The sequence below is a fragment of the Ambystoma mexicanum genome, chromosome 5p, assembly GCF_040938575.1.
Source record: "Ambystoma mexicanum isolate Mex_15411 chromosome 5p, UKY_AmexF1_1, whole genome shotgun sequence".
Lineage (NCBI taxonomy): Eukaryota > Metazoa > Chordata > Amphibia > Caudata > Ambystomatidae > Ambystoma > Ambystoma mexicanum.
In genome coordinates, this window is record NC_090930.1 from 490470838 (window position 1) to 490497526 (window position 26689).

At 49.7% G+C, this 26689-nt stretch overlaps 1 protein-coding gene across 3 annotated transcripts in view; it reads left to right on the plus strand.

The window, feature by feature from the left end:
• P2RY10 (P2Y receptor family member 10) overlaps window positions 1-26689 on the plus strand; it is a 177165-nt gene that overhangs the window by 103800 nt on the left and 46676 nt on the right. The gene's annotated exons all lie outside the window — the stretch shown is intronic.

Here is a 26689-nt window from a genome sequence, read left to right on the forward strand (position 1 = left end):
GCCTCCCTGGCTCCTCCTGCACTGTGGGACTGTCACTGCATCCCTACAGCCCCCTTCCCAGCACTTGCTCTGCACTTACCTCGCACTTGCCACCAGCTGGCCCTTTTATTTATTATTTATTATTTATTATTTTATTACGCTACTTACCTTGTACTGCACTTTCCCCCCCACCTCCTCCCCCTGCACTTTCTCCTTTTCCCCTTACCTCTGCACTTGCACGATCTGAATGACACCTGGCCTAGTAGGATCGTTTGTCTGTCTTCCCCTTGTTTCCCTCCCTCCCTGCCTCGTCGCGCCTTGAAACACTTGTGTATAGGCGCGTTACAAATACCATATCATATCATATCAATCCTGGGTCCTCCTGCCCGACGGACGACGCCTGCCCCTGGGATGTTGATGGGCCCGAGCCATGATAGATCCCTCCCTGAGCCTGCTGCTGCTGTGCAGGTGTCCTGCCTGTTGATGCCTATATGTCCTCCTCTTGCTGGGGTCCAGTTGGTGGGGTGGCCACCCATGCTGGACATCCGACTCCCGACTGTGGCAGGGTTGTGTCCTCCACCAGCCTGGCCGCTGGCTAAGGGCAGCTCCACAGGGAGCCCAGGTGATACTTGGGCCGGAAGATGGCATGGAGGACGACTGGTGCATAGGGGGCTCAGTTGAGGAGGGGGTTGCAAGAAGTTCCAGCACACAGATGAACCCAGTGCCAACGACCTGTCCTAGTAGGTAAAAAGAGGTATTCGAAATGACGTGCATCCCCAATACCACGTTGGTGCAATGCCATCCCAGCTAGGACAGGCTCAATACGGTCACAGATTGCAACCTCCACAGGGAGAGGAAGGCCAGTTGTTGTATGCGCATCCCCTCCATGAAAATGGGTCTGGACAGAGGAATCCCTGCTGGTGCCGGATGATGCAGTCACAGGATCAGGGACAGGATTACACATAGGCACCTCCGTGGCGGCCTGTGCTGCCTCCTGTCCCTGCCCCTGGACTGCACCACTAGCACCAGTGGAATCCCCCCCTCCAGGCCCCAGGTGTGGTCCTTCCATGGCGTCCTCCTCAACCAAACCCCCCACCGACCTGGATGACTCTGTGCCATCTTCCTCCAGAGACCCCTGTGGGGGCTCAGCTGCCCCTACTGCTGCCAAGGAGTCCACCTCCAAACGCTGCCTCTTGGACCTTCCCTCGTCAGCTGCGGCCATGACTCCTCACTCCCCGAAGAGATGACTACCCGGGAGGGGAGCTGGGCCTTGTGTCTCCGGCTGGTGGTGGGATCCCTGCCGCTGTGCTCCACATCACCATCTCTGCCCTCTTCATCCGTTGATGCTGCAGACATGGAGAGACAGAACACAGGTGTCAGGGCACTGTACAATGGTCTGATACACACATGACAGTTGTACATGAGTGGCAGTGTCAAACTTCACAGATGGCATCACACTCCCCAACACACATATAATTTGAACCCACACACATGCACAAATTAACAGGAATGGTGCAGCAGGTAGCAGCATCCATACACACACAACAGCATGAACATCCGTAGGTTAGCCTGACGTCACAAGCAACATGGGGAGTGCCGAACACATGCACACACGCCACCAGACAGACATGCATCTGTACATCTCCACCGCCTGTAACAGTGCAATCATCGGCAACTATGTCACATCTGCCAATCGGCTTCCTACATGTCTGTGTCACATGCATCCATGGCGTATCACAGTCGCACACATGTCAAACACACACACATGCACATGTACACCATGCACGTACATGAAGGTGGAACCAGCATCCATGTGTCACACCCCAACCATGGCATAGTACATACACAGAAATGCTAACATTTGTGCATCTCCACATGCATTTGTGCATCATGCTTTGGAACACATACACCATTTATGTGCATCACACATGACTGGACTCACATGCAGCAGGCTCATGTCCCTGCACATACACATCAATGCATGGGACTTTCCAGGCATATGTCCAAGCTGCACACTCCTGGCACACCTCAACATGCACTGCATCCAATCAGTACGCATGGACACTTACCGCTCGACTCCAGATGGGTATGTCTCTCGAGGACCTGGAGGTGAAGCGCTGGGCGTATGTGTTCCAGGACCCTCATCTGGTCGTTGGTAAGGCGGACCCGGCACCCACTGCATCTGCTGCGTCCAAGAGGCACCAGGCCTTCCTGAGGGTCCTGGACCTGAAGTCCTCCCAGCGCTTATGGATGTGTGGTAGGTTGCGGGTTGCCACCCCGTCCGCGTTGATGGCAACCACGATATCCATCCAGATCCTCCTCCGTCCATCCTTGTCGGCGTGTGTTCTTCCAAAGAGGGCATCATAATGCACCAGGACTTGCTCCACCAGGATGCCAACCTCTCTTGCTGTGAAGCTGGCACCCCTCTGCCTCTCTGGCTGGGGGTTGCCAGTGGTCTCAGATGGTGCTTCCCCCGACATGGCAACCCCTGAGGCAGGTGTGGGTGGGCAACTGGGTCCTGGTGCTGGGCTGTGGAGCAATGGAACTGCAGTCGGGAGTCTTCTGTTCCAGCAGGGGTGGTCACAGAAACTGGACCCCTGCAGATGGCTGACGTGCAGGCCCCAAACAGCAGGGCACATGGCCAGCAGGCAGGTACGCAGCAGCAGATGGCTGGTGGAAGTCCGCTTGGGGCTCTGGGGGGCAGGAAATGGTCTTCTGGGCAGGAGCGTGGTCTTACGTGTGTTGTCGCGTGGCCAGCTTGATACAGAGTGATTTGGCATGCATAAAAACAGCACGTCAGTGTATAATTCGAGGAAAGGCCCTTAGCGCGTAAGCGCGTCACAAGTGACGTAATGCGCACAGGTGTTTCCCTCGGCATGGGTGCATCCGCACGTGCAATAACAGCATGACACGTGTGAATGCGTGTAATTCGAGGAAAGGGCCTTAGCGCGTATGCACACCAATGACATGGGCGTTGCTTGCGTGCGGGCGTAGCCTTCAGCATGGGTTAAAGGTGAGTGTGGGCCAGCAGTCCACTGTACGTGCTGTTCGTGGAGACCGACGCGTGTGTTTAACCTTCTGGAATCACACACGATTACTTCACAGCGTTTGAAGTTCGTACCTCTTCTTTTGGCGGGATGTTGCCTACGCGCACACTTTTTTCTTTTTCTTTTCCACGCAAGGCAGGCGGTGAGTCACACACGCTATTTTTCCCACTGTTGTTCCCCCTGTGCATCACGTACTGTTTTCTAGGTCATAATAGGCCACGTGTTCCACGCGTATGTGTTTTTTGTGTCCCTGGGTGCCACACCGTACTGCTGGAGGTTAAATCCACGCACGTGGGCTACCGGGGTCACGTGCACATTTTTCTTTTGTAATTGTACAATTTTTGTACAATTGTACAATTTTTGTACAATTTTTGGTTGTCAAAATATATTTTTATTTTTTTATTTTTGGGGGGGCGTGAGCATTGTGTGACCTGTCATTTTTCCCCAGGGGTCACAGAAAGCCTTGCAGGAGCACAGGGGTACCTATTCCATCCAGTACCCTGCCCCCTTCTACCCAATTGCCCAGGACAATTGTTGAGTGCACCTCCCATCAGCTATTTATCATCTGCGCCATGGTTAGGAGGCCACCAAAGGGTAAGGAGGGCAAATCTGGACATCCTCCCAGGATGTGCATGGTCAGGCTCGTGGGCACGGAGACCAGGGGGGACAGGGAGTCCAGGGTGGCCAGGGTGGCTACAGAGGGGGAAGAGGCAGGGGTGCCCCACTGGGGTGGGATGCCCAGCCACATGCTGGTGCAGACATGCCACCACCCCCTGTGGCTCCTGGTGATGCAGCTGTTGCATCACAACCTGGTGCCCATATGACCCAAAAGCAACTTACATCTGCTGTCACGGGCCCACCGATGGTGGTAGCTACAGGTGCAGCTGTGGGCACCACCGCATGGGCTCGGGGTCGGGCAGCGCATGTTGTGTTGCATGACGAGGACTCCCAGGAAGATTTACATCTTGTCCGGAGGTGCGGGTTATGTGGGTCCAGTGTAGCTGTGATTGGGGCACACGTATCTGGGGGAGTTATGACATCTGCTGCCCCAAGCAGCCGGGTGGTGGTAACTGCATAGGCAGATGCAGCCAACACCACCCGGCAGTGAGTCAAACCCAAGCCAGACCTTCTGTCCTCATACCAACACCCACTGCCTTGCCCCAGTCCACCTGCGCCACTGCCCCCACTGATCAGGGCCACATTGGCCACTGAGTGTCAGTACCAACACCCAAAAGGATGAAGCATGCTCCTGCGCAAGAGGCTGGGACCCCAGCCACGGCTCCGGCCTCCGACACGTCGAGGAAGAAGCCTTTTGGCAAGCAGGAACTGGACTTGCTTGTGGACTACGTGTCGGCACACCAACGCGATATGCTTGTGGGCCCACAGTGCCATACAACGCCTGCCCAGCGTTGGGTCCACTGGCAGCATGTTGCAGATGGTGTGACAGCCATGGGATTCCAGGTGGGCACGGCTTAGGACTGCTACAAGCGTTGGAATGACCTCCGACGCAGTGCAAAACAAAAGCTTGCCTCCAATTATTCCATGTCTCTGGTGACTTGTGGTGGGCCACCACCAGAGGAGGATGAACTCACTCAGCATGAGGAGATCGCTGCAGAGTTCATCCCGGAAGAACTAATCCGTGGAGTGGGAGAGAGGATGGATTATGATGCATTGTCCGGTGAGTATTAATACATGTTACTCAATGACATGTGTGTTTGGCGTGTGTGACCCTCCCAGCTACAACTTGGCTCCTTCCTTTCTTCACTCTCCTTCTCTACCTGTGGTGTTCACCAGGGATCTGACCTCTTGGCCTGACTTTACAAACATCACCTGCAAACTCTCGCCTACTGCATATTCATTCTCATGACTTCCAGTGCTATGCCGATGACACTCAACTCATTTACAGGCTACCCTTGGCCACCTCTTCTCCCTCCCTCATTTCTAATAGCCTCATTGACATTTGAAATTGGTGTACTGCCAATGATCTCTTTCTAAATGCCACTAAGACTGACATCCTCCTCATCGGTACACCTTCGCCATCCTTTCCCCTCACTTTCTGCCCAGCCCCCCTTGGCCCTCCTCCTACCTCCACCTGCAAGGCCAACAACCTCGGGGTCACCTTTGACTGCACACATTCCTTTTCCACACACATTTCTGATGTTTCTTGAGATATATAAACTTCTTTTTTAACCCCCTCAGGGGTACTGTGCCTTTCCTATCGTTCACCTACATGCTCACAGTCTCTCAAGCTCTGGTTGTCTCAAGGTTGGACTACTGTGACAGGCTCTTTCAATATTCTACCTGCCTCCACACTCCGCCCTCTACCACTAATCCAGTCCAAGACTGCAAGACTTGTCCTTGGCCTCAAGCCATGGGATCCTATCGTTCCAACTCTGTAATCCCTTCATTGGCTACGAGTGGATGCAAGGATCATACTTCAGACCCCCTGCATTGTGCAGAAGTATTTTTGGTGCCTGGGTCCAAAATACCTGCGACTATCCCTCTGCCAATACCCCTCCTCTCGATTCCTTTGCTCCTCTGCCTCACCCTCCCTCCTGGCCAACTTTAGGGTGTCCATATCTGTGTCATGCACATGGCTCCCCCTTTTACAGGCCCACTGCCTCTTTTCAACTGGGGTTGTGTCTTCCGGATGCATGGGTGTACTATTGATAGTTCCTCATCTGTCCTGCATCATGTCCACTTCTCATCGGCTGTAGTGACATTTGACTGACGACATGCAATAGACGCATGCCAACACTGTCTGCCAATGCACAGTTCTGTGGGGAACCTTTCATTGCCATGCAGTGCCTCCCTGCTATTGCCCAGAAGGTGGGTGTTTCACTGTATCCATGCTACATGGTGCATGCCATTTGCACATGATGGCTGCAATTGCCCTTACACTGCCATCATGTTTGGAGATTGACATCACTATGTACATGTTGATGTTGGAAGTTGAGGGGCTACACATGCACTGCACCTCACACACCCACTCCTGTTCCAAGTTCAGCCCTTCAGCATGCCAACACAATGCTGCTGTGTGATGGTGACCTGCCATGTATGTACCCATATCCCTCTTTTCACTGTATGGAAACACAGTAGTGTAGGTGCCTCCTGTGACACATGTACTCTGCATAATTGATGGTAGAGTGCTGCACGTGAACATGCTTTGGCTATTTGTGTGTTCCCCCATGCTTATGCTAGGTGTCATCTCTGTGTTGCCATCTCTCATTTCTGCTTTGGATATGTGCCTGCTAGAGGTTGTATGTGATGCAGGTGATATGCAACATGCAATACATGTGTTGCCTTCACATTTTGCACACATCCTTTTATGATTTTTGGATACCTTTGCATTGCAATGCCACTGGATGCATGTTGGGGTTTGAGTTGCCTGTGACATGGCTGCTTCATTAGTTGGCTGTCAATGTTGTGATCTGTATGTGTATGGTATGTGCTACTGACATGCGTGTTCATGTTTCTTTTATTTATGTTGCAGGTGATGACGCACTAGCGGCAGAGGATGAAAATGTCATCCCAGACACGGTGGTCAGTTCACATCAACAACCAGGCACCACTGGTTGCGGGGTGGCAGCCAACGAGAACCCACTGGTGCTCCAGGCCATCGTGTCCAGAGCTAACTCTGAGTCAGGCTCTGATGTATCCTCTGACCACTATGTTGAGCCGGATCTGCATCATAATGTGTCGTCGCTGGTAAGTGATCCTGTGTTGGATGATCTTCTGTCTGCAACACCCAGGCAGGGTTGGAATGTCTGCCTGTGGTGGTTACGGGTGCACGGTCACACTCAACACCAGTTGGCCATGTTCCTGGGTCATCAGGTCGACAGAGGGATGCAGGCCTGCAGCCATGGGTGGCACCAACCCAGAAAGGACCACGGCTCCTTGGGTCCAGCAGGTGTGGTGTTCAGCAACCCAGTGGCTGCGTGCCACCGAGGTCAACTGAGTGGGAGCGTGCCATGATTGCCATAGCACAGCAACAGGGGGGAGCAGTTGAGATGATTGCTCAAGATATGGAAAGTGTGGCCCATTCCATCCTCCCCTCTGCCTCTATGCTCAAGCAGGGGCACACCGTGAGGCCCTGAGGGTGGAACACCAACCCCTCCGATCTACTCTGGGTGCGCTCTGGATGAACGAGAGTAGACGGGCAGAAGACAGGATGGTGGAGCTTAGAAAGAACCATCTCAGATGAACTCCATGCAAGCTGGGAGTTTCACTGTTTGTCATGTGAGGCCATGCAGGCAGAACTCCATTTTACACATCAGTCCTTGCAGGAGGAAGCACGTCTGACACGTGAGGTATTGCATTATAACCTACGTGTCAATGCCATGCAGGACCTGGCTTACCAGACCCGCATTGTTGCTGCCGTTGAGGGGCAAGGCGCGGCTAGGCGTGGTGACGCAACTGAGCCACGTCCACCTTCTGATTTCCATCCAGAGGGTGATTACGACAGCCTATCTCCCACATAGGTCGGGCCGTGCAGGCGCTGAGCCCAGTGAGGATTTTATTTTTAATCTCAACATCTACACATCGCCCGGGTCATGTATGGGCATTTTTTATTTTATTTCCTTTAAATGTGGTGGCTTGAGGGATGAGAGAGACATGGGCATTGTCCAAAAGGAATCCTAAAGCAGAGTTTCCTGGAAGGAGACCTGATTGCTGTGAGGCAGGGAAAGCAGGCAGTGGAAGATAACCCGGAGGCTGTGAGAGACCATCCAGGCTCTGAGCTTTAAGAATATTATCTGAAAGTGAGTATGAAAAGCCCCAATGCAACTAGATATATGCCGTCTATAATCATCTCTCTGCTAATTACCTGCATGGGTGGAACTGGAAGAGGGAGCCATTAAGAGGAAACTGATTCCAAATGTAATGCGTTATCATTTTAGGGTCAAAATGCAATTTGCAATGCAAGGGAAGACTAATTTAAACTGGAACCCAACAGCATTTCCATGCTAGGGCATATAGTCCACTGCAACCAAAGCCAAATACATTGAACCCCATGTGTTTTCACAGGTGTAGTCAAAAACTGGTGCTGTGAAACTTTGGCCAGTGTTCTCTAGCCTAACAGAGAATTTATAAATCAAGACCCATGAAGGCCTAGTCATTTAAAAATACATTGGGATGAAATGGATTTTAGCGGAACCACTTCCAATCCCATAGATTATGATGCAACTTTGAATGAACAGTTACTTTTCGCCAATTGCATTTTGTGGAAGTGAGAGGACCCTAAAATAGTTACACCTAAATCATCCAAGGGAATCGGGAGGATAGTTGTTGTCCTTTCATAGAATCATAATTTTGGGTTGCTACATGGTGCAGATGAATCAATATTCTGTACCTACATAGCTTGTGCTTCACTTATATGAACATGCTCGGAATCCTTACCACCATATCTACATATGGGAGGAATTCACACCAAATATGATTTCCATTAATGTTGATGCTTATGAAACCTGTCTCTGATGTTAATATTTGTCATTGACAATGGAGAAACAAAGAAAACATTTGACATTTAATAGAAAGTGCATCATTTGCAATTTTAATGACTTCCCCATCAACAATATACAATCCCCCCAATAAAGGGGTTAAACAGGATGCCCCTCAGAACCACTTTAATTAATCCTATTCCTCTCAGACTTTTACCCGGATACCTCTGGTAGGAACGTTTATCCGCTACTATTGAAGAAAACCTCTGTATAGCACATTGCTCTACGTGGATGATACAGTAATTCCCACAGCACTCATTTTACCAGCACATGCTTACAGGCACCCTTCCCTGACTAGCCTTCTGAGTCTGATCCACCCAAGTCCCTGTAATAGTTGACCCCCAAACCTATTTTTCCCCTGGCACTTGCCCTTCTGGGTTCCTCTAGCACTTGCCATGCCCCTGGGGCTGCCTCCCTCCTGCACTTCTCCTTCTTCCCCCTCTCACTATACCATCCTTTCCGCCATTCAGCCCTGCGCTTCTAGTTACAGCACTTACACGATCCAAATGTCACAAGACCTAGTAGGACCGTTATTGTTATTTTCTCCTATTTCCCCACCCCCACACTGTCGTGTGGAGCCTGGAAACACTTTCTGCTGTATAGGCACCATACAAATAGTCAATAAATTAAATCCTGGATTTATTTTTTTTATTTATTTATTTTACATTTATAGCAATACGTAAAACCATCAGGCATCTAGGTGCTAGTTATGTTGGTAGTTACAGGTTGCAGAATCAAGTTTACGTTGCAGTTACAGAAGTAGTTAATTAAGTCAGCTACTGAGAAGTAGTTGACTCAAAGACAACTTGTTGTGTAAAAAGGTTTTACAGGATGTGCCCCGCCAGCTACGATGATGTTGAGCATATTAGGGAGCAAACAGCAGTGGTATCGCCATGCGCACGCTGGGATAGCCTCACCTCTAGTTGCAAGAGCCTACGTCAGCAGTACAGTGCACGGGGGAAATGTATCCGCTCAAAAATGAAAGATAATGTTATAGGTACAACGTAAGGTTAACAAAGGCAATTACAGTGGATTATAAGATTCGAGGATAACTTAGCAAGTGTAGGTTTTGGAGGATGTTCCCCGCCAGCTGGGATGAAGTAGAGCATGCAAGGGAGCAGACAGCAGTGGTATCACCATGCGCAAGCTGGGAAAGCCTCACCTCAAAAGTTGCAAGGGACTATGTCGGCTGTGCAAGTCGTGGGGGGATAGAGTCAGTAGAAGTCAGTAAGATGAGAAGAGCAGGGGTGATGGCGGCAACAAGGAATTCCGTTACTGTACCTTAAGGAGGGAACAAGGATATATGAATTCAGAGGCAGCTCCAGGATAGGTGAACGGATTGTCAGGGGAGTGTATACATAACAGCAGGAAAGCTTAGGTTGCAGGTCGAGGGCCGTATATAGGAATGAAAAAATGGGTACAAAAGTGGACGCATACCTTTGTGAATCAGCACATGCCCGGCCCTTTGCCAGAACTGGACAGGCACAGACAGGAGTTGTCCTTAGGCCGGGTACTTGGGTTTGAATTGCCAGCACAGAGTTCCGGATGTGGTAGCCAGGCGGGGGTTGGACGTGGGTAAAAACTGGTGGGGCTCCAACAAGAGCTATTAATGATAATTGCCTGAAACCAAATGCATCTAAAACATAAATAATGGTTTTCAGAAGCAGGGCAAAATCTGCAATTGGTCTCTTAGCAGAAGTAGTGTATAGGAGGTTAATTCATATTCTTATCTTGGCCTACTCTTTTCAAAGAATGGCTACTGGTCTTGGCATATGAAGAAAATAGTGGAGCAAGCCTATCTTAGTCTAAAATTACTTTTTAGATTGTTCTTCCCTTTTGAACATATAAATTAGAGAAGTGTTTTGAGGTTTATAAAGAGAGGTTTTGTTCAATCATCTTGTATGTCAGTGAAATCCTGGTACACTCAAATTGTGAGTACTTGGAGATGGTGCTGAATACATTTTTGCAACAAATACTAGCCCTGCCCCCTGGTGCCTCTAGTAGCTCATTAAGATTTGAACTAGGCTTTATTGAGAATAGAGGTATTGGCCCAGTCAAGATTCCTAATTTACTTTTTAAAGGTATGCCTGGGATACTCTGCCAAACACAATGTAATTGTGAGCGTTCCAAAGATGATGGCTTCACCAGATATAGATACACTTAAGTGGTATGATGGTGGCACAAGGATATGGACTGGTGTGAGAGAGATAGGGACCTACCTTATTTTGGTTACCCAATTCGCCCTAAAACAGCTATCAAGATTAGCGCTGGTGTGAGGGCAAGATAGATAGATACACGAAAAACTGAGCACTTGTTTTCTTTAGCCTTGTACTCGGATGTGTGCCTAAATATAGTCTGTCAATGTGAAATATGACACATTGGATCTCCAGAATGGAGGAGGAAGCTGCTACTTGCATGCTAAAATGTGCTCTTACTTAACAAACTAACAAGATGGGTCGGGGGACCCAGAAAGCATTCTTGCGACGTGGGGAGCGGTGAAGAGTTTGCACATGTTTTCTTAATATGCCCTCAAATCCCTGATTTACGCAAGAATTTGTAGGAGCCCCCTTCCTGCAAAATGGAATATGGGCATGCAACAAAGCTATGTTTTATCTAAATAACTGTGAGGATCAGGCATTTATAATATGGTCTATTTAAATATGTTAATGCTGCTCTTTTATTGTGGGACTTTTTTTTTAAATCTTGGAAATAAGACATTGCATGATTTTAGATTGTGCAAAGATTATTTAATTGATGTTATGTTTTGTGATACTAATTGTGATGCTCACGTTTATGATATATTTTTCTATGATGAGTTTTAGCCGTATGCAGTTTACAGTATTAACTCTGGTTGTGATTTGTTAGATATTTGTATTATTACTGACTGCATTTGGTTCTGTATGGGATTTAATTTGTGTTATGTAATGTAGTTCTTAGGTTTTAATTGCTAATGGGGAAATCTGAATGAATAAAGATGAATGCTTCCCCTGCTTCGAGCACGGGGACCACCTTGATTTTGCTCGATTTAAATAAATGAGAGTTTCAACTCCAAATACAGTCCGTTTCTTGTCCTAGAACTGTGGAGGGGAATTATATTCTAGGGGGTGTTAAATCAGCAAAATTAATATTTAAACCCAAAATAATTCCAACAGTATTCAACCAAAAAAAAAGAATAGAAAGTGCTTAAATGTGGATTTAAGGGAAATAAACCACTTCCGTGCATGCAGAAGACATTGAAGCAAATTAAAAATGACTTTTGATGTTGCTGTAAGAATGCATACAATAAGGGTAAGGTGGAGTAAAGATTGAATTAGGCCTGAAAAGAGTCACCACAGATTCGAAGAGTGATGTTTAAAACAAAGTAGTGCAGTAGGACAGGCATTTCAAGAAAATAAAGTAGTGCCTGGTGACAGTCATCAAATGCTCTTGTATTCATTGGGAGGAATAGGAAGCATTAGGCCCTTGGGGAGGGCTGAGTAGCAATTTTTCTGTCACCAAGTTTGACATTGAGGTGCCCACTTATATTCTCACAAAACTTTCACTCTACTCAGCTCTCACGACACAAAAAGTAACCCATCCTATATGAAAATATAAAATGATTTGCAGGAAGAAAGCAGCGCTATCTAAGTCAAACGACATGGATTCTTTGCCATGAACATCAGACCTAGCTGAATTCTAGACCATGCATTACAGCAAGAGGAAAACACACATTAGGACACAGAGCAAACCCAGGGCTCAGGAATATGGCAGTCATTATTAAGGAGAAGCACTGTCCACTCTCTTCAACTCCAAATATTCAAGAGGTCTGGATTTGAAAATGCAAACTGAGATATTTTTAAACATACTGCACTTAACCCAGGGCCTTGTTGGACTGGACGCGTTTGTTCCCCCCAACTGCCCTCTGTCCTCACACCTCCATCCATACGCATGCATGACCTCAATGTACTAGGACTATTAATGTTTGTCTGTCTTGTCCCTCCTTCCAGCGTCCCAACTGTAACACTTCATGCACTTGCACTAGGAGAAATGCTGTCAGGCCTAGTAGGCTCGTTTTTTCTGTCTAGATTAATTTGTAAAAACTTGAAGGCCTAAGAATGATTACTGTATTCCCTTGTTCCCCTCCCGCCTTGAAGCGCTTTAATGCACTCTACCGATGTATAAGCGCTCTATAAATAAACAATTACAATTGCAATATGTTGAGACCTGTCAATCCCATCTGCCAAGTCAATAAGTAAATCTCCCTAGACAGCCAAATCATTTGATCTCTTAGTGGGACTGGACATCTTAACTATGGTATTGCTTCTTCAGATGTTTTATTTTTTTAATGCAATTTCAAACTCCAGATAACCTTTACATTCTGAACCTTTGATAAAAACATTAACGGGGTGGCGTAAATACTGATGTGCCTACTAAAATTAGTAATAACTTAACTGTGCGTGTTTACTGCGGGATGTGCGCCAAATCTTTGCGTGGCGCACATGGGCGCACACATCATTCCAACATCCCAAACGCTATGCGTGACGTGCACAGTGATAGCGCACAACATCGGCGCACACACCAAAAAGGGAGCGGGACACGGGGCGTAACAAGCGGAATGGGGAACAACGCATGAAAAAGAAGGCGTAACTGGGGAAGTTCTGCAGTGAAATATACAGAACATCCACACGCACGCGAACGACACGTATTCATGGAATCGAATATGGGAAACCCGCGCACGTGAAAAGATGCGTACAGGTGTCAACACGTCCACCACACGAAGGCAGGCGGTAGCGTCCCCGCGCACAGTATAAAAGTGCGTGCAACAACAAACACGTATCTACAGCTACGATGAATGCCCCATTTGTCGCAGCACTGATCATGGGACACCGCAGGAGGAGGAGAATAGCCAGGCCCTGCATTATTTTGCCCCGGACCAGCCTTTTTGGGATGCCTGACGACCAGGTCTATGGCAGGTATAGGTTTCCACCTCATATCATCCTAGACCTGGTCAGAGAGTGGGAAGATGACCTTACATCCCCCACCCTGTGCTCCCAAGCATTGAGCCCCTTGGAGAAGGTGCTCAACGTCCTGCATTTTTTGGCCACAGGGTCATTTCAGCGGACAACTGCCATAGTTGGGGGGTCTCACAGGCCACACAGTCACGCTGCCTACACCAGGTGTTGGCGATCAGTCCGCAGGCACATATACATGCCCAGAACACCCGCAGAAATGCAGGCCGTGGTCCAGGCCTTCTACAGGGTAGCACACTTCCCCAAAGTGCTTGGTGCCATAGATTGCACCCATGTGGCCCTACGTCCAGTGAGCACATCTATCAAAACCGCAAGCACTGGCATGCCATCAACGTGCAGGTTGTATGCGATGCAAAGGGAATCATCACCACTGTCTATGCAAACTACCCTGGATCAACCCATGACAGTTTCATATACAGAATGTCTTCCCTGAGCCGGCCCTGGAAGCTGGGAAGCATGGCGACACATGGCTCCTAGGTGAGTACAAATGCCTGTGCACATGCATGCATGTCACACACAGACAAATACACAAACCCAACTAATCACAACCATTACGACCTCCTCAGGGGACAGTGCCTACCCTCTGAGCAACCACATGATGATGCCAATCCGGAACCCCACCACATCACCCCAGGTAAGATACAATGTTGCCCATATTGCAACCAGGGCCATAGTGGAGTGCACATTCAGAGTGCTCAAGTCATGCTTCCGCTCCCTTGACCACTCTGGCGGCCAGCTACTATATGCACCCCCAGTAGTGTGCAGGATCATTGTGGCAGCATGTGTCCTGCGCAATGTTGCAACATGGCAGGGCGTACCCGTGGACATGGTGGTGCCCCCACATTCCCAACCACAGGTACAGGCGCTGCCCATGGGAAGGGAAAGGGCAAGTGGCGAGGTAGCCCGGACCCTGCTTGTGGCCACATTTTTCACCTAAACTCCCACCCCTGTGGAGTGCACACAGGCCTGGCACATACCAGGTGACAATCGATGATGACAAAGAGACAGTCAACTGTCACAACCTTACCAACCTGAGGATGTTGCCATGGGAGTGCTACATTGTGTGCATACCTAGCTACTTAAACATAACCAATCCTGTGTGACCAAAAGGAACACATGCAAGGTGTGTATCACACCCCCCTGCAAAACAGGCCATGACAATCCCGGGTATGTCACCCAAACCCTCCCAAACCACATCACCCTTGTCTGCCACACCATGGCATGGCATGCAACAGCAAAAGGCCAACACCTGACCAATAATATACAAAGTGACATGTGATGAATGGAAAGTGGCCTGAGACAATGATGCCTGACATGGAATCAGATGAAATGACTGACAACAACCTCCCACACATACCAGGTCATACACACATGCTGTACAACAGTGGTACCTTCAACACAGCACTGAATGCCTGTTCACATGCACATTGGGCAAGTCAAAATCGCCACTCCCAAACCCGTGTGCTGTGTGTGTCTCCTGCTATACACTGCTCAGCACAGAGCACAGTGAGCAGCCATTGTGTTGGGGATACACCTTGAACATCACATAAAAAGGACAAAATAACAAATGTTCCCATTGACACATGTCCAGGATCCCCAAATGGTAATTGATCATGCGCTGCAGGGACACAGCGTGCCCGAGAAGGCAATATGTGTGCATCTGTGGGCATGGAAGGGTGGTTGTATGTGTGGTGGGGCATTGTGCAACTATGTGTGTCAGTAGGGATATGCACTCAATTTATGCATGTCAAATCAAGCGACCCTCAGTGTCCTTTACACATCACATGTGAACATTGCTCATGTGTACACCCCAGCATGTCAAACCACAGAAATCCCCTGACACCTGAAGTAAATACAACACAGGAACAGCCATTGACCAGCAGAACACATCATGTACATAGTACCCCACAATGACATTGTCAGAGAGTGCCCAAACACTGTAGCCCAGGCTTACTGTCCAACAACAAAAGGCCCTCCCTCATTTACACATCACCATGACCTTCTGAACAACTGTGTCTGGGGTATGTAGCCTTCTCCCTTTTAGTCTACCTGGCTACAGGATCCCCCTACCCTTTGTTCTTCATGTTCCACCTTGCCTGTAAATAAGGTACAGCCCCCTCAGAGGCCTCCTTGACTGGTAAAAATACCAAATCGCAGAGAACTCCAAGGAGCCAAACCCCCAAACCAGGGAAGAAGCCTCTTGGCACAAAAAAACCCTGGAAGAGTCTCCAGTAGATTACTCGAAGTGGAAAAAAAAGTCCTGGCACATGTATAAGCAGAATGATCAAACTACCAAGGTAGCACAGTTCAACAATGGTTCAACAGGAAGGGTACCTTTTTCCGAAAACAACATACAATGAGGATGCAACAACTGATGGGTAGTGTCACAGCTCCGGTCTCCAGGCGCAGGAGTGGCACGAACCAACCACCCCCTCTGTGGTCTGGGCGCCTGCAAGGTAAAACGTACACAGGCCTCCGAGACCATGGTGGGGAAAGAGGGTCAGGGATCCGTTGGTTGGACAGGCATTGGTATTCAAGATAACTGGAAAGATGGGCAGGAGAGGGGAGTTAGATCTGCAACGGAAAGTAGGCAAAATACAAAATACAACTATTGACAATAACACATACTCAATCAGAGAAACCATGTTCTACATGCACATAGTACGAAATGAGAGAAATGCACGACAAAGAGAGACTTATCTCTGTGATGAGTGCTGGCCTCCTGCCTGTGCACTCTCAGGTCCGGTAGCAGGATCAGTTCAATGCTGCAAAGAGAGCGTGAGTTAATAATCTGCGTGTGTTTACAACACACACAAAACAACATTCCTGCCCCAAAGTAAGTGACTTCTCCACAAACAAACACCCTTGTCTGCTGTTATGTACGTATACGTTAGCTTCCCCCTGTGAGAGTTCATACACTGTCAATGCAGTAAGCAGGCGCACCTGAGCGTGCGGTAAAAGGAAAACCAATGTGTCAAGAATCAAACATGATAGAATGGTCCCTGGGTGACCTGATAGACGCGTATAGCGAGGTGGGACTTCAGTACAAGTGTGTTCTGGCAGCTTTGGATTACAATAGGTAGTGCAAGTGGCAATTTGCACATGCAAATGATATGCACTGCACACGAGTCTGTGCCTCGCTGGGTGTCCCTGTGCGCTGTATACGTTTCTGACTCGGAACGCTACTACGCTAATAACTCAGCTTCTATGGAGCAGGGGGGACTGGAGGATATGTGCGACGGCCCCTGCTTGTGCCCCTGACAACTTGTAAAGCTACTTGGCATTTGTCCCTCAACGCATCTTGGCTGTACTGGGCGCTTACACAACAATATCTGTCCAAGCTCCCCATAAGTGGCGATACTTAGCATGCATGTCCAAGTGGCCTGGTGGAAGGTTGGCTGCGGTGTGGCCCCCTCGTACTGCTCACCTTGCTTGGAGCTTCTGGAAACACATCTGCTTCTGTTGGACGTCTGAGCACAAGCCCTGTGCTACTGCTTGCGCACACATGAGCATGTCTGCACCACCGAACGTAGCCAGTTTTCTGTAGTGCTTCGCCCTGTGTCTGCTGGCAAAGGTGGTATGGAGGCTCATTGTCCTGCAGAAAGGGCATACAACATATAAATAACACTTGAAAGTTCCCTCTGTGTGTGTCTTCATGCTGGTTGTCACTGGGCCATGTTAGAGACCTAGATCGGAACTCCTCCCACCATCAGTGTGACTTTGACAGGCAAAGGGTGCAGGCTACTGTCTACAGCATGAAGTGCATCAAGCACATATACAGGAAAGAAAATAACATACATCACAATCTAGATCAATTAATGGACACATCGGGGGTGGTGCTGTTGAGTAGCCCAAGATGGCTGCTTAGTCTGAGAGCTCCATGTGGCTCTGGCTGAAATCCGCCCTCAACTGCGGTACTTTCCAACTGAACTGGACTTCTTGACCAGCTGGCTCTTGGCCTGTGGGGGCCTCCGTGTGTGGCCGGCTCCCGCTTCCTCCTCCCTGCCTGCTCTCAACTACGGCGGGCGGTGACCGCGGAGCACGGTGCCCGCGTGTCCTGCCCCCCTTCTGAGGGCCCCCGCTGCATGGCCTGCGCCCGACCGTCTGAAACGGGATTCTGCCATCGGCTGCGGTGGCCCCCCTCGGAGTGCGCCGTCGCGCAGACGGCTGCCGCGGGGGCCTGTGATGGAGCGCGCCCGACTCCTTTCCCTGCCATCAGTACCGGAGTGCTCGCCTCGCCACAGCGTGAGGCGGCTGGGCTGGAGCCTAGCTGCCCCCCCAAAATTTGCGGCCCAGGATCCTGGGCTATGGACAGTCATACCCAGGTGAGGAGCGGGGGGGGGCCCGCGGTGTGGTGTTCACGGTGCCCTGGGCTGGACCTCATCTTGCTGCCTTGCTGCCTTGCTGCCTTGGAGAGCCCGGAGCCTCTCGCTCCTCCCTAGAGGGAGATGCCATACCCTGACTGCCTGCCCCTGTGGGGAATCTAGACACTGGACACCTCACCACCTATCGTCACTGGAGCCCCTGACTGCACTAGGGTCCCCCCCTTGCACGAGTGACTTGAGGCAGCGGAACCCTTGGACTAGTGTGTTCCTGGCCTTCACTTTCCCCCCCGTTTCAATTGGGTGCACCCGACAAACTAAATCTACACAGAGCCCCCTGACCTAACAGAGGAGTGAACTCTTACGCAGCAACTGCTGCATCTTTCTGTCAGGAGTCTACTCACTTTTGTGGGCTGGCAGCCTTCCCCTATTGCCCCCTGAATGGTTCCACGCTTTCTACTTTGTTGCAGCCTCCCTGCCTTCACTGCTGCTATAATCTGCCCATGCCACCGCCACAAGTGCAGTGCTTGACGCCTGCCATCGCTTTGATCATTTCACCATCCACCTTTCCCTAATTGCTCCACTGTGAGCCCCTGCCTCACCTGAGACTGCACCGGCAATGTCTAACAGATCCAGAGGGAACTCGAACGGGGGAGCCATGGACAAATTCACTAAGGCTGTCCCGAGGACGGAACCTGGCCACACGTCATCCTTGCAGGAGGAACCAGAGCCGGACCGTCATCCCTGCGCAATGGCCCCCAACTTGACTACACTCATGGAAACTATGGCCAAAAATTTCACCTCATTCCATGAGAAGCTAGACGACATCAATGCCAATGTGGCCTCCCTAAAAACAAGAGTGGACCAGGCAGCTACCAGGATCACTGACGCTGAGAGTAGAATATCAACGAACGAAGATGATATTCAAGTCCTGCAGAACACAGTTGCCTCCTTGTCACGCAACATGAAAAACGTGAAAGCAAAGTGCGACGACTTGGAATCACGCTCTCGTAGAAACAACCTGCGAATCATTGGGGTCCCGGAAAACGCCCTCAAAGGGCGCATGGAAGACGCCATTGAAACCTTGCTCAGAGACCTCCTCAGCAATCCGGCCCTCTCGCCCTACTTTACAGTCGAGCGCGCCCACCAAGCCTTGTCACCCCGCCCCAAACCAGGCAACATCCCAAGGTCCATCATCGCCAGGATTCTAAATTACCACGACAGAGACCTCATCCTCCGCCTAGTGCGGGAGAAGGGAGACCTACGCCTTGAGGCCAATACCGTCAGGATTTTCCCGGATTTTTCAATAGTGGTACAACAGGAGAGACACCAATTCCTCGGGGTCAAGAAATTGCTTAGGGAACAAAGTGTCCCGTATGCCATCCTGTTCCCCGCACGACTCAAAATCACACACAACGGCAAATTGTATTATTTTACTGTGCCTGACGAGGCGGTGAAATTCATTGAAGCGCACATCCCTCTCCATGACCCAACTGGTGGCCGCGCCGACGAAGATTGATCTAGCGTATCATACCCTAATGTGGCCTAACCTGTCCAGTAATTCTTCAATTTGAACGTGTCAATGGCAATAATGTACTGCAAACTCAGCAAATTCAGCCCCTTCTACAGACATCCGGCTTCAGGCTTACCCTTGGTACTTTGGACATTGATCTCCGTTCTCCTTTCAGAGCATGGAACTGACCATGAGCCCTTGTTACCTCCTCACTCCCATCCTGTTTTCAATGGCCTACCGACTTTGGGACCTGCATAAGATCCGTTTACCGCAGAACCTGTCTTTGACAGCTTTCGCTGTCCTACATGATGTTCAAACGGCCGTCCACACGGCAACAGCACACCTCACTGCAATTGCAAAGTTTATGTTTGGTTTGGTGTTACTGCTGGTTTGCCCCGGTTGGGCCATAGTAGGGGCATATCCCTGTTGGATAGTGCCCTTTGACCTCTTCTGCTCAGGGAGTGTCGAGTTAATTGGTGACACCTGTACTTGGGGGGGGGGGGGTATATACACTGCAAGTTAGGGGAGGGCAGTGAGGGTGGGGGGTGGTAATGTTGGGATTTTGGAAACCGGTATTGCAAAAGGCAGAGGAAGACAGGCAGACCGCATGACATCGGGGAGCCCACTTAGGGGCTTGCTCCGCCCTACTTGTAGACCATGGCGACAGTGGTGGGATGTTCCTTAGAATACTAGAATGCCTACTATAGTGATGTCCTGGAACATCCGGGGTTTAAATAATTACACCAAGGCGCGAAAAATCATGACCTACGCTAATAGACATGGATGCAAAATTCTACTGTTACAGAAAACACATTCCATGGGCGCCCTGACCAAATGCATGGCAGCAGCATGGGGCCCCCACAGATATTCCACCTCTTACTCGACCCGAGCCAGAGGGGTACTGACGATGATTCATAAATCACTCAAGTATTTACTCCACAAGAGCTATATAGACCCAGAGGGGAGGTATGTGATATTGCACTGCACTATAGCTAACAGTGAATATGGTGTCCAGTCAATTGGTCGAAAAAAAACAGGTCGACTGCAATTTGGTCGACGCAATTTGGTCGAAAACCAAATGGTCGAATTTTTTTTTTTATTTATATATTTATTTTTCGGGTTTTCGTTTAGTAAAAAAAGGGTTTTTTAGAGAAAAAAAGGGGGCTGGGGGGGAACCCCGGGGGACCCCCCCAAAAAAATAAAAAAAAGGGTTAAAATAAAAAAAAATAAAAATTCGACCATTTGGTTTTCGATCAAATTGGTTCGACCATTTGTCTGGTCGACCAATTTTTTTCGACCAAATGTCTGGCAACCAGTGAATATTTGTTGGTAAACACCTATTGCCCTAATGTGGACTCTCCTGACTTTGTTGACAGGGTTGTGTCTATATTACTGGGCTATGTGGGGGTGCACATTATCTGGGGGGTGATATGAACTTAATTTTAGACATTAAATTGGACAGGACAGGCACAGCTCCCAGACCACTATCCGGCGTGGCCCGAGGACTCCTAGCACATAGTACAACACTCGACATCCAAGACGCATGGCGTGTATTACATCCACAAACACGCGAATACACCCACTACTCCTCGGTGCATGATAGCTCGTGCAGAATTGACATGTTCCTTCTGTCAAGCGCAATGCTGGGGATGGTTGTGGAAACACACATTTTGGCCCACACCCTGTCGGACCATTTACCAAACTTGATGTCCCTGGAACTGTGAGTGTCTCCTCCCACCGTCAATACTTGGAGGTTCAAGTCTTCTGCATTGCAGGACATAGTGTTCAAGGTGGACATTCTTGAGATATTCAGACCTACTTTGAGCGCAACACACCCCAGTCCACCCCCTTGGGAGTCCGATGGGATGCTTTCAAAGCCTTTATCAGGGGAATGTCTATATCCAGGGCGGCAGTAGTCCTTAAGACTATAAGAGCAGCCCTTGGCCGCTCCAAAACCAAATTGCGTGAACTGGAGAGGGATCATCCGTCGTCAGTTGACCCTGCCACTCTACTCCAAATCAGTAAAGAACTCCAATTCTTTAACGAGCAGGCCACTAGGGAGGTGCAATACTTTAGCCGCCCGCAGGCTGTGCAGAAATATGGGGAGGGCGATAGGCCCGGGAAAACATTGGCCACCCTAGCCAGGGGCGAGTGGGGCCAAACTCAGATCAATTGTGTAAAGGACATCCAGGGGACAGTTCACTGGTCCGACCAACAGATCCTTGAAGTCTTTACAGACTTCTATACAGACTTATACTCTCAGGCCCCTGAACACAGCAAATCCTTTATGCGAGACCTCCTCGAGCAGATTCCCACAACCTATATCTCCCCCACAACCAGGGACCAGCTAGACTCCCCCTTCCAACTAGATGAAATAGTTGAAGCCATATCTAAGTACCCTACGGGTAAGGCACCGGGCCCCGATGGGCTGACCACAGAATTTTATCAAGAGCACGTGGCCATACTAGCCCCCAAAATACTCGAAGTATGGAATGAGTCACTCCGGCTGGGTTCCCTTCCCCCAATGTTACGTGAGGCCGTTATAATGGTTTTACTTAAACCCGGTAAGCCCAACGGTGAGTGTGGATCATACAGGCTCCTCTCGTTAATGAACTTAGACACCAACGTTTTGCTAAAGTGATTGCCAATCGCTTCCTCCCGGTCATGCCATATATGGTCCATGATGACCAATCAGGCTTCGTGCCTGGGAGTTCCACATCCCATAGCATTAGGAGGTTGTTCAATGTTATGTCCCGTATTGACCAGGGGGCGAGTGCAGTCGCAGTTACGCTAGATGCCCAGAAGGCATTTGACATGGTGTCCTGGAAATACATGTGGTTGGTGTTGGAAACCATGGGCGTAGGGCCCAACATGATGGCATATATTAAGTTACTCTATACCTCCCCGGTAGCCAGGGTCCGTGTCAACTCTCAGACGTTGGGCCTGATCCCCCTTTTTAGAGGTACCCGACAGGGCTGCCTGTTCTCCCCGATCCTGTTCGCCCTGGCAATAGAGCCAATGGCGGTCTACGTAAAGGAGCAACATTCACGCAAAGGCATACGGCTGAAAGACTCCCCTGAAATGATTTTGCTCTATGCTGACGATGTGCTGTTGTTTATAAGAGACCCGGCTGTTCACCTTGACCCAATAATGCGTGATATTACCCGTATAGGCACGCATTCTGGGTTCACTATAAACTATACTAAATACGAAATCTTCCCCCTCACCAGCTCCACGCTACAACCTCCCACTGAGTACCCGCTCTGCTGGTCCCCGGATGGGATCAAATATCTGGGAGTCCAGGTGTCCCTGACCAAAGACACATTGCTGGCAGACAACTACCTAGCTGCAGCAGAGCAAGCCGAAGCCAAGATAGTGTGCTGGCGCACCCTTCCACTTTCACTGGCCGGGAGGCTCTCGCTGGTGAAAATGATTTCTCTCCCCAAATTATTGTACGTATTTAGCAATGTCCCTATCTGGCACGGAAAAAGATACTTCATAAACTTACACAAGCTGTATGCCCTATTCCTGTGGGACTCTGGCGCTGTATGTAAAAAATGGTCAGACATGACACTCCCCTATGACAGAGGGGGATTCACCACCCCCAAAATGCTGCGATACTGGATCGCAGCACAGGCACAGTTCGCCTCCTACTGGTACCCCGGTCCCCCACCTCGTCCCCATGTCAAGCTGGAAACACTGGCAGCAATAGGCACCAACATAATGTCCTTAATCCTAGATCAAAACTACAAACCTGATTCACCCATCGACCCGGTCTATACCACGGTACAGGGCTGGGGCCGGATATTCGAGACCTGCACCGAACAACGCCCATACTACAAATGGCTCCCCACCTGGAGATTCCCCGGGCTGGAACCCACATTCGACACAGCACTGGCACGACACTGGGAAGACCTGGGATATCACGCCCTAACTGACTTCTACCCTGAAGGACAGTTCATAACGCCACAAACTTGGAGACCAGGCCACTCGGGTTCCGCACTGGAAACCATGCAGTTCTATAAACTCTGCGCTGCTTTCAGAGATGCATGGCCTGACTTTCCCAATGAACCTCTGGACTCCCCTAGGGTTGCCTACATCGCCAACTCGGGAGGCGCTCGTGGGGTGGTATCCTCACTGTACAAGCTCTTACTGACGACTGGCCCCCCCGGCCCTCCAAGGCCTGAGACGACTGGGCTTCTGAACTGGAGTTGGAGCTCACCGACAACCTATGGGAGAAGATGTGTTCTCATACCAATAGGGTCTCGCTAAACTTCTGTTACCGAACCATGCAGTTTAAGTTATTAAATAGGCTTTACAATACCCCGTGCAGGATCTCCAGCTTTGCGCGCGCTGACCCACGACCTTGCCCCCGCTGCGGCGCGGAGGGGGCTGACCATCTACACATGTTCTGGAACTGTCCAGGCCTGACTGCGTTCTGGGGCAGGGTTTTGGAAACACTATTTGAAATTACTGACTCTGTGGTTGACACTGATCCGTTGGGTGTTCTGTTTGGGATATGGCAGACTGAGGGAGCCAAGAGCATGGCTAAGTTCCTGAATATTGGCTGTATAGTGGCTACAAAGTGTGTTTTGCAAAACTGGAAGAGTCCCAACCCCCCTTCAACCTCCCTTCATTCCAGAAATGGTTAAATCTGCTCACATGGTCCCGAAACTGTGAAGAAGAGTTTATTGAAATGATCCCAGCTCGCTCCCGCCCCCGAAACATATGTTCCGCCTTCAATAGCTACTTGAATGGCTTAGATGATACTTCCACAGTGGACGATTCCCCCCAGCCTCCTCCTTGAAGAACTTGGGAACCTATTGCCCTGCAATGTGTCATCCCCCCTCACGATGTTGCTCCATTGTCTCTGTATACCCCTGTATTCTCTCATGCATGTACCTAATGCTTGACCTGCTCTGATGTATGTATATGCTTTATGGCTCTGCCGACGAAAAAAAAAAAAAAAATTAATGGACACATCAATCATGAACCCACCCAAATTGATCACAGACATGCCGTGGATAAAACCCCGATAATCCCCACTAGGGGTGTTAACACAAGTAGTACAGCAGCAGACATGCCACAGATATGACAGTCCAAAGCCCTTGTGTAAATGTTTGTTACACCGAACCATCCTTGCGAGCCCATGGATAAGGGAAGCAGGAGTGGCCTATGTGAGTGAGGACCCCAAGCTGCAAACACATACACGAGACAAGCTTGAAGGGCCCAGCTGGAACAGACAGTGGATGCTTTCAAAAGCCACAAAGCAGCACACTGTCACATGAATGCACAATAGACAAGCAATTTTAAACTATATTAACTAATTAAACTAACTATAAAAAAACCTACATTACCTAATTAAACTATCAAAAACCATATTAACTAAATAAACTAAGAAGAAAAATAAAAAATGGCCACATACAACCCGGGGGGGGGGGCACCCAGGAGGGGGAAGGTACAGGGTGCACCTCAGTACCCAAATGCGATGATGACGAGACAAAAAAAAAATCCTCCATGGGCTCAACGCCTGCACAACTCGACCTGTGTGGGGGATATCTCGTCATCCAAATCACCCTCTGGCTGAAAAGGTTGACGTGGCACAGTACCCTGACGGGACGGGTGAGCCTGGTTCTGTGCGGCGATGACATGTAGGTCAGCATGTAGAACCTTGCGTGATATGCGTGCTTCCTCTTGCAAGGTACCACGTGTAACACAGAGTTCTTCCTGCATGGCCTGGCTGGACAACTGGTATGCCTCCCGGCAAGCACGTAGCTCAGCCGAGATGGTACTCTCTTGCTGCTCCAAACTCTCCTCTGACCGCTTCCTCTGGAACATCAAGAGCACACCTGAGGGAATCATACTCAACCCTCATGGCATCCATGTATGCCTGGGCATGATCAGCAATTTCTTGATGCAAAGACACCATTTCAGCCCGGCGTGCCCTGTCTGAGGCCGCCATGCCCAGCCTGAGTGAGCGGGCCGTGGACTGTGCCGCCCGGTGCTGGAGTTCCACCTGCCTAGCAGGTGGTAGCACAGATTGGGCCACACGCTCCATGCTCTCAGCGATGTTATCAATTGCTGCCCCCTGGTGTTCTGAATTGGCAACCATGGCTTGCTCCCACTCAGTATACCCCAGTGGCGTGCAGCCACCGTGTTGCTGGGCTTGACACCTGCGGGGCCCAAGGAGCTGACGTCCTTGTTGGGATGGCACCACCCGCGGCTGCAGGACTACATTCCTACATCAACCTGATGCCCCAGGCACATCAGCAACTTGAGTGGAGGTTGACCCTGCATCCCGATCCACCACAGGTGGAGGTCCCACCACTGTCTGGCCCCTCAGTGCAGGTGTCGCGGACAGAGGAGCGTCCACATTAGAATCACTCACCCCTGACAAACGGACCCGATGCACATTCAACTAGACATTGTCATCAGAGTGATCATCGGAACTAGACTCATTGCCAGCCCTAGACAAGATGGTCTGCAACACAAGTGGGTTCTCGTGGCCTACCACCCCACGACCTACACTTGTGCTGGATTGCTGGTGTGATAGCAACCCTGTGTCTGGCATGACAACACCATCCTCTGGCTGCATTGCGTCATCATCTGGAAAGGGGAGAAAAGATGAACATTAGTACACATGTCAGAAGCACATGAAACACACACACATAGATTCACATACACAGCCAACACATGTAGCAGACATGTCACACACAAATGAGAACCTGGCATGCATCCAGTGGCCTTGATATGCAAACACATCCCAAAAGCAGAAATGGATGTGTGTAGATAGCAAAGCCTACACTATTACAAAATGTAGTATATGAACTACATCAGACACCACCTCTGTCCGGCACATGTCACAGGAAGAAAAGACAGATGGCAACTAAAAGATGCAACACACCATAAGCATACCTGAACTGTAAATTGACCACTGCTGCAAGTTAATCCAAACACACAATGACACAGGTAACATGCATGTAGCCATGCATCACTGAAGCATCATCATCAATATAGCTACATATATCTGCAGCTCGCCCCGTACAAGGTGGCATGGGCCATGTAGAAATAGTGAATGTCACAAGAAAAGCAAGGGCCTGCAACCAGGCATGAGGGACCATAACGCCCTGTACTGTCGGAGCTGCAGGACATGAGGCCTCCACAACACCCCTCAGGTCCTAATTGTCCACATTGGGCTATGAATGTGCCCTCTTACATCATTCCCTGTGGAAATCTACACGCCCAGGAACCGCCATAGTAGCTAAGTGGGCCTGGGCATACATATACTGCACAACAGTGAACCTTTGGGATCATGCCAGTT